Here is a 14,485-nt window from a genome sequence, read left to right as displayed (position 1 = left end):
CTGCCTCTCATATGAGGACATGAACACACGAACGTCATCTCCAGAGCCACTGAGTCACTTAATGAACATTTTACCGTTTAGAAAAACTACTGTCATATCATAAACACACAGAGACTCAAAATCATGGCAACCCGTCAAAATAAAAGTTTGGCTAACTTGACAAATAAATCACTGTTGTACAGTAGAATTTAGATACGTCTCAATGTAATAATAATACTAACACTAATGTAGTAATAATAATAGTGATGCACCGATCATGATTTTACATGGCCGATACCGATTTTTTTTTTCAAGAAAACTGTCCGATACCGATTTCCGTGTTTTCTTTTTTTTTTTTACACAATAAAAGAATGAAAGTATACATGAGCAAGATGTTTATTTGGTATTTAACAGGCTAAATTGGCTTTTGGCTAATGAAAACAAGTCCGCAATCTGAAATTAATGGGAAATTGAATTGGAAATTAAAAGGCTGAATGGTGAAATTGAAGGCAACAACTGCATATTCTGCAATCCAAACAAAGATGTTACTTAAATCAGCATTTGTTTTTAAATTCATTGTAAAGAAAAAAAGTCTTTACCAGTGAAATTAAATAAAACCAAAGTATATAATTGTTCCAAAATAATAAATCAAATAATGTTTAGTGCAACGAAAAAAACTAAGATGCTACAGCAGGTGCTTTTTAAATCAAATTAAGTCAATGTAATTTTAAGGTAAAATAAAAATGATCATCATATAGGCTACAGAACTGATAGTATTTCATTTCAAAAGTGCATGCATGTTCTTCTTTAGGCTACAAAGAGAAGTATTTCGGCTTTGTCACAAGTCGGTTTCGTTCTCATCCGATCCAACACGTGAGAAGCTGAGCTGAACAAACGCTCACTATCTGCTCGTGCAGGCGGAGAGGTAAGCTCGCGCAACTTCAGCTCGCGCAGGAAAGCGGCTCTTCATTCCCTTCAGCGTATCTCGTCTCTTCCCTCAGTTCTCTAGTTTCCGTTTGTAACACACAAGTGACATGTTCGGGAATTATTGCAATATAGGCGTATGTGCACTTCCGGAAAAATCGGCGGAAAAATACAAAGAAAACCGGCCGGTTGCCGATCTGGCGCTAGAAGCAAAAACTAGGGATGCACCGAATATTCGGCCGCCGAAAATGGCCCAAAAGTGCATTTTCGGTTTTCGGCCGAAAGACTTCTATCACCGAAACAACACGGCCGAAATGTTGTGATGACGCAAACAGAAACCGCGACCTGCACGTGCTTGTCTGAAGCAACATGTCTGCGGTGTGGACGTATTTCAGTATATCTGAGAAACACCCACGTCTGCTCCATGCACAAGCTGGATACTATTGGTTCAGTGCAGCAGCTCATGTTCTCGATGAGAAGAGGACCAGACTTCACTGTGAAACCGAACGGTTTCCGAATGCAATCTTTAACAGAGGGCATGTTTTAAGCGCGGAACACACTTCAATCCGAGTTCCCACACCAACATTGATCAACATGTATCACGAAATTCAAACGATAAATGCCGTTTTGACACTCTTTAATGTGGCATCACTGATCACATCACAGTTCAAGCGGCGGCGCGCGCGCGTGAACGCGATCATCTGCGAGCGCGATCGATCATCTCTTCCTTACGAATAAACACGAATTAACATCTAAGGTGTGTTGAGGATACATTACTTACTGTCACGTATCATATGTGGTGTAATCGCTCAATCAGTGTTTCAACGGCGAAAATACGTCAATATAACTGCTGGAAACTAACTTTAGCATTTACCTCAGGCAGTCATTCAGTGTCCACAGAATTTTATTCACTAGAGTAAATCAACTCTTTCACTAAATATATGACCTATATTAGCCGTTATATTCATTATATTCTACTTTACCTGTTAATGATATCTTGATTATTTCATGTATGTTTAAATAAACCTGTCATGAAAATGACAGACACTGTGTATAAATTATTATATTTCAACAACGAATTGGATTAAAAAATATTTTATAATCAGATTTAGAAGTAATTGCAAAAACTGCCTTATGTGAAGTTTACATGTTTGCTTACTATGTTATTTGAGTGTTGCTTATTAGACCTAATGCACCTCTTCTGAATGCACTTTCTTGTAGTAGTCAGAAAAATTTAAAATGCACTAGACCTAAAAGCACTTTGTTTTTATGAGAGAACATTTAATTTTAAAACCTTTCTGTAGGCCTGTACATTATTATTTAATGTACTAATGAATGGGGTCAAGTTAAACATTTTAGTTTGAATTTTATTTTATACTGTGCATTGTTGCAATGTGCTAAATAAATATTGGCATAATTTGTAATTGATTTATTCTTTGAAACTTTAATATTAATTTATGCAATTGCAATGCCTTGATTTTAGTAAAGTTAGTACACAGTCATAGCCATAAATGCAATGGTACTAATAATTGGCATAATTTCTTTCGGTGTTTCGGTTTTCGGCCTTGGTTTCCTCTTTTTCGGTTATCGGTTTCGGCCAAGAATTTTCATTTCGGTGCACCCCTAGCAAAAACCGGCCAGTTCCGATTTTTGGCCGGTCAACCGGTGCATCCCTAAATAATAAATTATCATTTTTTTTTTAATAAATTACACATTTTCTTCATGTTTTAATTTTAACCATATAAAGCTCAGTTGTGCAGCACTTTGTTTGACAATTTTTTAAAATTAAACTATCTAGTCTTCATTTGATTACCAATAAATACATAACACCTAATTTGTGGGAAATCTTTTCATAGAAATGAAATTAAAAAGAAAAAATAATAATATGGTTGTTTTTATGAATTAAATTAAGTAACCTAGTTGCCTACTATTTACTAGTAAATATTACGGTAATCAGACATCACAGACAATGGCAGACAGCGACCAGGGCAGCTCTGGCATAATGTCAATAACACTTTTATAAATTACTTAAAGGTTCTTTATAGTTATTTATGTAAACATCCCAAAAGTACCGAAAAAAAGGTACCATTGGGTACCGGTACTGAATTTCAGGTACCGGTACCGATACCGGTTAAAATGTGAAGGGTACCCAACCCTACGTACCATGCAGTGGAAAAGCGCCATTAGACCTACCTGAAAATTGTATTTGTATCTTTGCTCTATTGTATTTATTTGTGCTATTCCTTGTATTAATTTAGTTTGATTAATTGTTCTTATTTTCTTTTTTATTTAACTGTAGTAATTTTTTCGGAACATACCGAAACCATGACTGTGATAAACTTTTGAACTTTTACACCCCTAATGCATATAATATAATATAAATTAAGGCTAATTATATATATTTATTTTAAAGACGTATTGTAAATATTTTCTAAAATTCATCAAAATATTAAAAAGGAATCCAAATGCGATGGTGCCGCTGAGTGGGTTTATTTTAGCTTTCGTGAAATGCAAACAGGTTTGAAAGATGATTGTCCCCCTCTGGTCTCATACCTCTGTTATCCTCTTTAAAGCTGACCAGCATATTTTTGTCACGATTGGCTTTGAAAACAACTCGCGCCTTTGAGCGCCTCTTTCTGTTCTGGGAACACTGCATTTCTGTCTCGTCAGTGATGATCGATGAACTTTATGGTGGGCTTTTACACTCCTTTTTGTTCATATCAGATTATTAACATCAACATGTTGCCTGTAGTTTTATGCGGGGCGCTCGGCCTTTTGTCTTGTAACGGAGGCTGGAATGGAGCTCTTTAAAATTCTTTTAGGGGAAAGTGGAATGGAGCTGCTCTTTCAAAAAGTGTTTCTTATAATGCCATTTGCCCCTTAGCTCTCCTGCTGCTGAGTCACTTACTTCTGAGTGCATTCTGGGATCCTTAAACATGCCTAAAGGTCTTAATATCAAGTAATGTTTCTGTAGCCTAAGCTTTTTGTGATAATGAAGAATCGCCAATAATCACGGTCTCTTTCTCTTTAACAAGAACTTTTGCTCTCTGTTCTGGTTCAACAATGGGTGCTGCCCATCTTGGAATCAAAACCACCTTGCTGCACTAAAGTAGACTGAGGGCCATTGTGTGCAGTGGGGTTATGCGTATGAGTCCCTGAATGCATTTATCACAGGGACATCAGCAGTCTGTAGTTTTGCACCGCCAGTGCCTCAGAGAATCAGGTGTCTGCTGCTCTGCACAGGAGTCTGATTACCACTGATGTGGTTCAGAGATCCTGTTCTATGACTCACAGGAATCCTTGACTTAAAAGTTTATGGTTGTGGTTATATGCATGCCTTATTTTTGGTGCTTTGAATGAATGTAGGTTTAATTTTTCTCCTTGAAGGCGAATGGATTTCTATTTTGTTGTGTGAAATGGATGTAAAAACCTGTGGCAAAGCATACATTTTTCCACAACGTCATTAAAAGCAATCGTTTCTCTGATTTCTGAAGTTAGGATTAGTGGTGGGGGTAACATTAATAATATTTATGCACCGCATTAAACTGTTATTCAAAACAATCAAATAACATGACTGTCTGTTTAAACGAATGTTTATAAATCAAATGTAATTTCGTAAATTGCATAAACAATTGTGAGCAAAACAACATCACTTATTTATGCATAGTTTATATATATATATATATATATATCTCTATCCCAACCGTATCAATATCATCTTGATATTCGCATGCCAATAATCAAATAATAATCAATAATCAAGTAACAATCAAAATAAATAAATATAAGTTGTACCCAAAATCTTGTCTTTTATCTTGATCCAGATATTGATATAATAGCATAGTCCCTGCCAATTCTGTCCCCTTTTTGGGATTGTGTGCTTGACTTATGAATCAATATTTGTGCTGCCACCTTCAGTAAGTCTGTATGGTTCTTGTATTCTTTTTCTGTGATTGAAGCTAAACTTAATTTGCCATGTTCTGGCAAAATTGGAGAGGACTCAGTAATATGACATAATAACTTTCAATGTTAGTATGTTAGACTTACACTTTCTTTCTAAATCTGTACTTCTTTCTTTCTTTCCTTCCTTTTGTTTGCTTTCTCTGTCATGCTCTTGTCATTTCCTGTTGTTCTCTGTCTGAGCTTTCTGGAGTGCTGTAATTCCTTTCACAGATCTTAATCTTCTTTCCCTCCCCTCTTTTTTCTTCTTCGGAGCTGTCACTGGAAATAACCTCATTCTTTACATCTCCTATATTGACTTTAGGTGCAAATCTGATGCACTGTATGTGAAAGGAGATCTAATTTCTGATTTATCATAAATGCTGCAATTGATGAAAGGTTTGATGTCCATATTTACGTTTGTATCACAATCTGCTGTCTCATATCTGTAAGTTAGTCAGTATAGAATAAAGGTAAATGTGGCTTCTTATGGAGACTGGTGGTGAAAGCTGTGTTTTGATGGTTGTTGCTGCAATGGTTGTTTTCTATTTCAGAGCCCGTGTCTTCTCAGTTTATTTATTTTTTGTTTTTAGCAGTCATGTGCTGCATAAAGATAGAATTTAAATCATATGATTGGTCGCATGACCATAATGAAATTTTAGAAGTATTCAGTGTTTGGTTGTGGAGATCATTATATGAAATCAGAACAGATGAGCTGGATGTATGTTAAGCACGTCATAGGGCTGTTAAAATGGCAGAAAAACTAAATTAGAATCTTTTACTTAAATATTACTAACATTCGAATTATATTCACATTTAAAAGGCATATTTACAGGCTTGTCTCCTGAGGCCACAAGACGACGCAATGAGCAAAATATGAATGCACAGCATTAAACTGTTTATTCAATGACTGTCTATTAAAATTAATGTTTATAAATCAAATATAATTTCGTAAATTGCATTAAAAAAAATTATGAACAAAACATCAAGTATTTATGCATAGTTTAAATAGTCGAAGGGCCGATCTCACACACTGTACTTTTGCATTTAAAACATGAGATGTAGTGGAATGGGGGGAAAAAACCTTAAGTCTCAAGACATGGTTTTTTTTTTTAAAGTTGAAATTTTTAGCTTTACACTGCTTAACATGCTGCTCTTTTGTGCGAGACCCGAGTGCAATGGTCAAAGGTCCATCTATTGCACAATGGAAAAACGGTGTATAAAATGCGTTGTGTGAACGGCTTGGTTATGGTTTTGACATAACTGATATCTTCTCCACATTGAGCTGCTCTATTTTTGCAATGTTTTTAATGACCAACGCAGCAGCGCTGCATCTAGTGGGTTTAACTGGATAGGCTAACAAAAACATTAAAATGCAACAACGACTCTTATAATCGCATCTCGTGCACCACTGATAAAGCTGCCTGTCGCACACCTAAAATTCGAATGCACCAATTTATTAATTTGAATGTGGATTTTTATTTGAAATTCGAGAAATATTTGAAATTTTAATTTGACTGCCCTTATTGTCATCTCAAGAACCGCATTGAAAGAAGACGCATGAGGGCTGGGCAGTACGGCAATAACCCAATTTTTTGGGGGTTAAATGGCGATATACTGTATCACTCTGTTTTTTACACGTTTTTCTATTTGGATACAAAAAAAACCCTGTATTTAAGTTATTTCACATCCTGCCCAATGATGTCTTACCCTGTTGATATTGAAGGCTATGTAAATGTAATGTAAAAGTGAATGTAATGTAGGCTATGCAATATATTATGTGCAAAAAGGGGGTTCAAATCACATTACATTCTAAAATTGAAACAATCTAAAAATAAAAATAATGATTTTGTTTTTAAATTCACTAGGCTAAACTAAAAATTTTAAATTCCACATACGGCAAATTTATTGTCAAATAACAAATATTTTGGCAATATATTTTAGTCAGAATTATTGCACACCTATTGAGCTCCGTCTGTTTGGCACGCATGTCGGCGCTCATTCACAGAAGCCCGAATTTTAGCGGAGATTCACTCAGGCTCGTCCTCTCCTGACAGCAAAATGGACATATTTGCATGATTTCCTAAAATGTATAGATGGAGAATATGCACTGAGGAAAGTGCACAGTGCACCACATCTCAATCTCTAATTAGGTAAATAATATACTAAATCTCTTTACATAAATACTATTTTCTACTTAAAACTATCATTTCGTTATTTTTACTAACCCAAATAATGACTCGTGAGGGGAAAAAATTGGTTCCTTCCACTTAAGAGTTGAGCTCTTTTTATTTTAATATATCTCTTTACATAAATACTATTTTCTACTTTTAAAAAAATATTTCGTTATTTTACTAACCCAGTGTTTTGTATGTGAATGCTGTTTCACGTGAATATTACCACAGGAGTGAAGCACAAAGCTTTATTTAGCCTAGAAAGGAAATAATGGTCAGATAGCACCTTTTCATTCTGTTTTGCGATCTGGATCTGTTCACTCGATTTTCCGTGAATTTTAACAATAGGCCTAGTCCATTTTATCCCAATGGACATGGACATCTCGTTTCTTTTCCCAAATCTTCTCTCACGTCGCCATTTTCGCAGGGGATTATAAACGTTTCTTCCTTTCATTTGCTTATAATTAAGTCTATTATAACTATTCACATCCTTTACTGTGGTAAAGTATAAAAAACACTGTGGGACGAATACCTTTTTACTTCAAATTTTATTTAACACAGTTTGTTCTTGTTATTAAACTTGGTAAGGCGCGTCAAGTTTGGTTTATTTGAATAGCGCATTTCACACACACGCCGGTGATTTTAGTTTCGTTTTCTCTGGCAGTGAATAATCAAACATTGCCTAAATGTCTTGACCTTATGGAAGATAAAATCCGCTCTTCAGACCTTTTACAACAAGTGTTGCCTTGCAACCTCAGGAGAAAACATGAAGATGAATATATTCGAAAGGTGTCTATACAGCTTGTGTCCCACATTCCTCTAAAAGCGCAGAGCGGTATAAGACGCATCTTTGCGGGGAAATAGTATGAATCAAATATTTTTCTTACTAATGTGGTGGCGCTCCATCGTGATGTCGGTCAGCCATCACGATGGACGATGATATCGTCCATCAGCACAACCCTAACATGAACTTTTGAATATTTCTCCCTTGTATGGATCTATGGCTTCCCCTGTGACATCACTGCACCGTCCATCCAGCCTCATGCTGGTATAGTAAAGAGAGAAAGCTTTCACTCTCTCCTTCAGAGAACCAACACCACAGGGATGAAAAATCTCAACTATCCAGCTCTTCATTGCTAACAGACAGCGTCAGCCCTCTTGTGTCTGAGTTATTTTGGGGTATCATTAGATGGCCTTGCACATAGCAGTACATGGAATGTTTAGGTCACGAAATGCATCCACTCTGATTTACGATGTAAACTTGCTGCCTATGGAACATTTTTCTCTGTAAAAAGTGGAAACGCCTCAAATAGATGCAACGGACAGATGGTTGCAGGTCTTTTAGGGCTTTTAGCTGTGTTTTCTGGTTCAGTTAATGTATTCAGTCATTTTGCCTTCTGTAATGTGACTTATTTCAGAGTAAAATAAGATTGATGAAAAAGAGCTGGACTGGTCTTTAATTCTTTGGAAATCGACTGGATCATGTAAAGCGGGTATTTGCATGTGTACAATTCCTGAAACACCACTGATACCTGTGGATTGAAACTTAAGTGGTTTTGGTCAGCCATAAAGGATATCATAAAGCATCAGATTTTTTTTTTTTTGATGAAAGATTACTCTACTACTATTTTTTTCTTGAGTATTATGTGGAATAGCAAGCTTCCCTCCCTGTAGCTCAAACAGTGTAGAACGGTCCTAACAAATCCTGTCATGGGTTCGGAGCAATTTGCATATGAAGTTTCTTTTGAATAAAAGTGTCTGACAAATGCATACTTGCACATGTTCACATGAATCATGCACAAGAATTAAAAATAAACGGGGACCATTAAAAAAACGAATAAAAGCTTCTAGGTCCATAGTTTTAAGAGAAATGGTTTGTTGTTAAACAGAACTTTCTGAACTAAAAGGTTCTGATCACTTTGACATGTTCAGCCTGTCCAGAAGAAAACTAGCAGCTCCATTTCGTTACTATTTCTTGTATAGTTCCACTGGCCAAGTGAGTTTCTGTCTTGAATCAAAGATCTGAGCTGCTTGCTCAAATGATACAACCCCCTAGAGAACTGTTCTCTGCAGAGCTACTCTTGATGGGCTATTTGACTTGTTCTTTTTGATGTTTTCCTGTGAAGTCTTTTTCTAAGTGACCTTGCAGTAGGGATGGGTGATATGGCCTAAAATCTGTATTACGATATACTAGGACTGGACAATAATTCACACACACACACGGACACACACACAGACACACACAGAGAGAGACGGCGCGTGCAAGCCCCGAAGCCAGCTCGCTGTCACTTTCGTCCTCATAAGGTTGTCAAGTAAATGCATTTAAAGGCTTGAACATTTAAAGGGATTGTGCACTATTCAAAAACAACAATACGGAAAACTTATCCGTTCAGTGCTCAGCTTTTTCTGTGACACAGAGAGCCGAGCCGAGCCTTGTCGCGTCTCTGACAACGCGCACGCTCCCTGGAGGCAGACCTCTTTCACCTGCGTCCTCACAAAGCTTTGTAATTTGTATGTGTTTTAAGGCCTCTCACTAAGGCCAGTTTGAACATTGAAGCGATTTTAGACCATCAGATGTGTATTATGTTGAACTAATGCCTGATATATTGTGACAAACGAACACTCAGACAGAAGCTCGCACATCACGTGAAGATCGCGCGCAGAGAGCAGCGCAGAACCGCAGTGTTGACGCCATCATGTGACTAAAGTAGCTTAGAAACTCAACTGTTATAGGCATATATTTTAATACCTTTTGAAGAAGAAACCACAGCTTCATAATGAATAGAGACGGACAACAAGCAGAAATCTGCCTCATAGACAATAACTGCTGAAAGTGAACCGTTTCCTTCAAGTATTTAAAAATCACAAAGAAATGCACTTTTTCATTAGAAAAAAAAAATCCACCTTTTAATAGTAGAAAATATTTAAAGTAAAAACCTTATCAGGAACTTACTCAACCTTATGAGGGCAAAAAATAAAAAATAATCGTTAATTAATCGTAATCGTGCCCAGACTTGAGTTTTGTTTGATGTTTGACACGTTCAAGAAGTGTGTTTTCTTTGAGCAGGTACAATTTAAAGGTTCAGTTCATATAACTGACTGACAAAATTATATGTACATGAGCATGCAGTGCATATTCGTGATATCGAACTGAATCGATGGCATGATAATGGCATGCGCGTCATATTCTCGCGCATGCGTCGTGGAGGCACACACGGAAGGCAGTAACAAGTTGGATAAAGGTGTTATTTTGATTTTTTTTTTGCGCACAAAAACTATTGTCGTCGCATCGTAAGATTATTGTAGAGTCACTGTGGTGAGATGGACTTTGTAACGGCGTTTTAAGTGTCTTTTATCGGTCTTGGGAGTATAAATATACTGAATGCCAATGGAGGCCTGTCTGAAGCCTTTCTCAGCATCAGCTTTCAACAAAAATATCTTCATTTGTGTTCCGAATATGAACGGAGGTCTTACGGGTCTCGAACGACATGAGGGTGAGTATTTAATGACAGAATTTTCATTTTTGGGTGAACTAACCCTTTAAGAATAATATAATCAGCCTTTAAAGTTAAAGATATTAATAAAGTGATTTAGAGTCTTATGTTTATTTGACGGTGATTTCACATTTATTGTTTGTATGAAGGCTAAATGCAAATAAAAGGTGAACATTAATTTATTTGTACCTTTTTATTTCTAAAATATTATATCGTTTTATAGGAGGAGGTTTCATAGACTTGGCAAATACATTTTTCAGAAATGTGTAGGTACAGACATCCGTTGTGGGCGTTCTTGGCAGTTTTTCTGAGGCTTTTATATAGTTTATATCGATATCGGAATTATATTGTATCTACCGTGATACAAAGAAGTTTAGGACTAAAGACATTGTGAGGAGCCTAGCCCTTTGTAGAGACTAGGTTATAGTACTCTTGATGACTTGTGATATAAATTTTGGCCATATCGTCCAGCCCTACAATATAAATTGCGCTATATTAACGATATATATGTATCACGAAATATACATTTATAATTGAACCATTTCAGAACGGGTTACATAGACCCTAAGGAAAGCCCAACTGCTAAATGTATTTTATTTATTTTTTTAAAGAAAGAAAGAAACATTGTGTGTAGTTTTGAGATCATTTATTGTGCAAAACTGTAATTATAGAACATAATGTTGCAGATAAATAAAAGTACAAATCATTTTGTGTAATGCACAGATACTTTAAATAAAAACATAATATTCAAACAAAGCTTCTTACCTGCAGCCTAATGTAACGCATTTGGTTTTAAACATTTTATTCTCTTAATGAAATGAAAACTGGTGTCTTGTTAATAAAGGAACGGATACTGTGAATTAGGGAATGGGAATGGGGATGTCATGTCACAATACCAAAATTCCAGTAGCCAGACGCGGTACCAATACCATAAAAATTTCAGTACCACAGCAAAATGTTTTTATTTTATTTGCCTATTTAAATTTTTTTTTTAAATTCAATAAGTTTATTATTTTTGATGATCATCATTATAAGTAAATAATACATTAACATTTAAAAGGCTGTATGCTGTTTAAAAGTAAACATTGTTTATAAAAAAGATCAAGTGAAAAATAAGCAACCATCTAGGCATAATTATTACTAGTAGTAGAGACGGATTATTATTACATAGAGACGTAGCTAAATCTACTGTAGGCTACAACAGTAACCTAATATATTAACGTTAAACCAAACTTTTATTTTAACGGGTTGCCGTGAAGACCTTTGAGTGTCTGTTCATTTCATGATATGACAGTTTTCTCAAATGAAACAGTAAATTCTCATGAAGTGACGGTTTATGCATTCGTGTCCTCATATAGTGACACACGGCAGAGACTACAAAGACCGCGAGCGTTGTGTGTGTGTGCATGTGTGTTCGGTACGTACCTCGGTTTTGAAGTCACGGTTCGGTACGGGTTCGGTACAGCAGTTTTAAAAAATGGCTTTTTATTTATTTTTTATTAAACAGTGGTTTATTGAAAAAATTGTCTGTCCTTAAATTAATTAAATTATAACTAAAAGTTTCTTAAAGATAATGCTGTAAACTATATAGGGAGCCCTAACTTGCACATTATTACTATAATATTAAAGTTTAACAACAGAGCCCAAACTATGAGCCATTCAGCTGATATTCATGTTTAGTTATAGGATAATCAACACTCAAATAAAACATTGTGTGCAAACATGTAAACTTCACATAAGGCAGTTTTTGCATTAACTCCTAAATCTAATTATAAAATTATATTTTTTCTCCAATTCGTTGTTGAAATATAATCTTAGTGACTGTCATTTTCATGACAGATTTATCTAAACATAGCATTAAATAATCAAGACTCTACTATTCTACTAACAGGTTAAGTAGAATTAATATATATATATATATATATAGGCTAATATAGTGCATATATTTAGTGAAAGAGTTGATTTCTCTAGTGAATTAACAGCTGTGGACACTGAATGACTTCTGACTCTAAGGTAAATGATGCTGCGTGACAAAAGCTGTTTGACGTCTTTCCGCTATTGAAACACTGATTGAGCGATTACATGACATATGATCCATTTCAGTAAGTGTTATCCTCAACATACCTTAAGATATTAATTCATGTTTATTCTTCTGGAAGAGATGATTGCGTTCACACACGCGCGCCGCGGCCGCTTGAATTGACGCGCCTATACAGTGATCAGTCGTCACATTAAAGAGCATCAAAACGGCATTTATCGTTTGAATTTCGTGATAAAATGGACTGAATACTTATTATGTTCGAGTGGGAACTAGGATTGAAGTGTGTTCCGCGCTTAAAACAAGCCAACTGTTAACCGTTAAAGATTGCATTCGGAACTGTTCGGTATACACGCACCGAACCGAGAGCCCTGTACCGAAATGGTTCGGTATGAATACGTGTACCGTTACACCCCTAATGTTTACTCAAGATGACGAATACGATGATGCTCTAAAGGCTCTAAATTTCGTGGGGAGATAGCGTCATCAACATGCATTATCGCGATCATATCTCTATCAAAGGCCAATTTTGTATCGTTTATATTGCATATCGTTTATATCGCCCATTACTACCGTGCAGTGTAAACTACTGTCTTGTGTGTGGAGTGTTCTCCACTCATCAGATAGTTCAATATTAGGGCCTTACTCTCGTCAAACGTTACATCTCTTGGAGATGTTGGCCTTTGTCTTCAGCAGGCTTTCTCCTCCGATTCCATATTAGGAGAGACCTCAAGAGGTTGAGGTATTTGGCCTGGCCCAGTCTTTTTATCAGTAGTTTCCATGGCAGCATGAAAGGGAGGTGAGTGAGTTGCTGATTTAAATCAGCGTGTTTGTTTGGGGTTGATCCTGACACTCAGAAAAACAGCAAGAATGAACATGAGATTCACCCACTTCATGGAGGTATGAGGAGATCTCGTATAATGAAGAGTGTCAGCTGACTCGCCTCAGAACGTTTAACTTAAGGGCCAGTTTGAAAGTACGTTTATGTTTAGTAGTGTTGGGCAGTATATTGAGTTAATAAACCATTTAGGAAAGTTTATGAAAACAGTGATGTCATGCGCATGCAAATTACATGTTCAGTCTATAGCCACGTAGTGTTTCTTTACAAAGTGATATCGCCAACTACTCGCCTGGCATGCATAATACAGGGTTTTAATCGTTTTCGCAGATCCATGTGGCAGGGATCGTTTTGACTACGTTGTAATCTGTAAATGAATAATGCAGAGGAAAAACTTTTCCGTTTTTAGTACATCCTTATCATGTAAAACATACCCTCAATTTACCTCAAAAATACCGTAACAACTGAAACCACACGTACACAAAAACTATATTCCTATCTACCTTATCATGTCATGTTCAGTTTCATCTGAAATATATTTAGTAAAATACAATGAGAGAGGAAGAAAAGCTGTGTTATAGCTCAAGTTGCAAGGTGCCTCTGCATAAAAAAAACGCTTATTTTGAGAACTCCAAATTCATTAAAATTTAAAAAGAGCTTAAGAACAATATACTCAATGCAGTTATTAGTGAATAAGACCCACTCTATAAGGATTGTTAAGAGTCCTTTCATCAAGAGTACTATAACCTAGTCTCTACAAAGGGCTAGGCTCCTCACAATGTCTTTAGTCCTAAACTACTTTGTACTGTGTTGCAGTTACAAACCAGCTTAGCCTCCCTCTCATATGAGTAAGCAAGCCCTCCCTTGTTTTTATCATACCCATAGAAGTTTGTTTACTTAAGCAGCAGCTGTACTGCCATGTTGTTCCAGTGAAGGCGGGAGTTCTGAGGATACCTCTTACGGGACAAGTTCTGTTTGCTTGACTGCGGTGGCAGCTGTAGTAGGACTGGCTCATGTGGTTGTAATTAATGACTGGCGCTGACTCCTTTTGAGCACCAGGCAAGATTCATTACCGAGCTGCCACAACTCGGCCATGATA

At 36.3% G+C, this 14,485-nt stretch overlaps 1 protein-coding gene across 2 annotated transcripts in view; it reads left to right on the top strand.

Moving 5' to 3' along the window:
- Positions 1 to 14,485, top strand: part of ryk (receptor like tyrosine kinase) — an 80,711-nt gene that overhangs the window by 5,019 nt on the left and 61,207 nt on the right. The gene's annotated exons all lie outside the window — the stretch shown is intronic.

The sequence above is a fragment of the Gobio gobio genome (genome assembly GCF_949357685.1).
Source record: "Gobio gobio genome assembly, chromosome: 17".
NCBI classification, from domain to species: domain Eukaryota; kingdom Metazoa; phylum Chordata; class Actinopteri; order Cypriniformes; family Gobionidae; genus Gobio; species Gobio gobio.
Note: the sequence above shows the minus strand (reverse complement) of the source record. Positions and strands in the feature narration are given on the sequence as shown.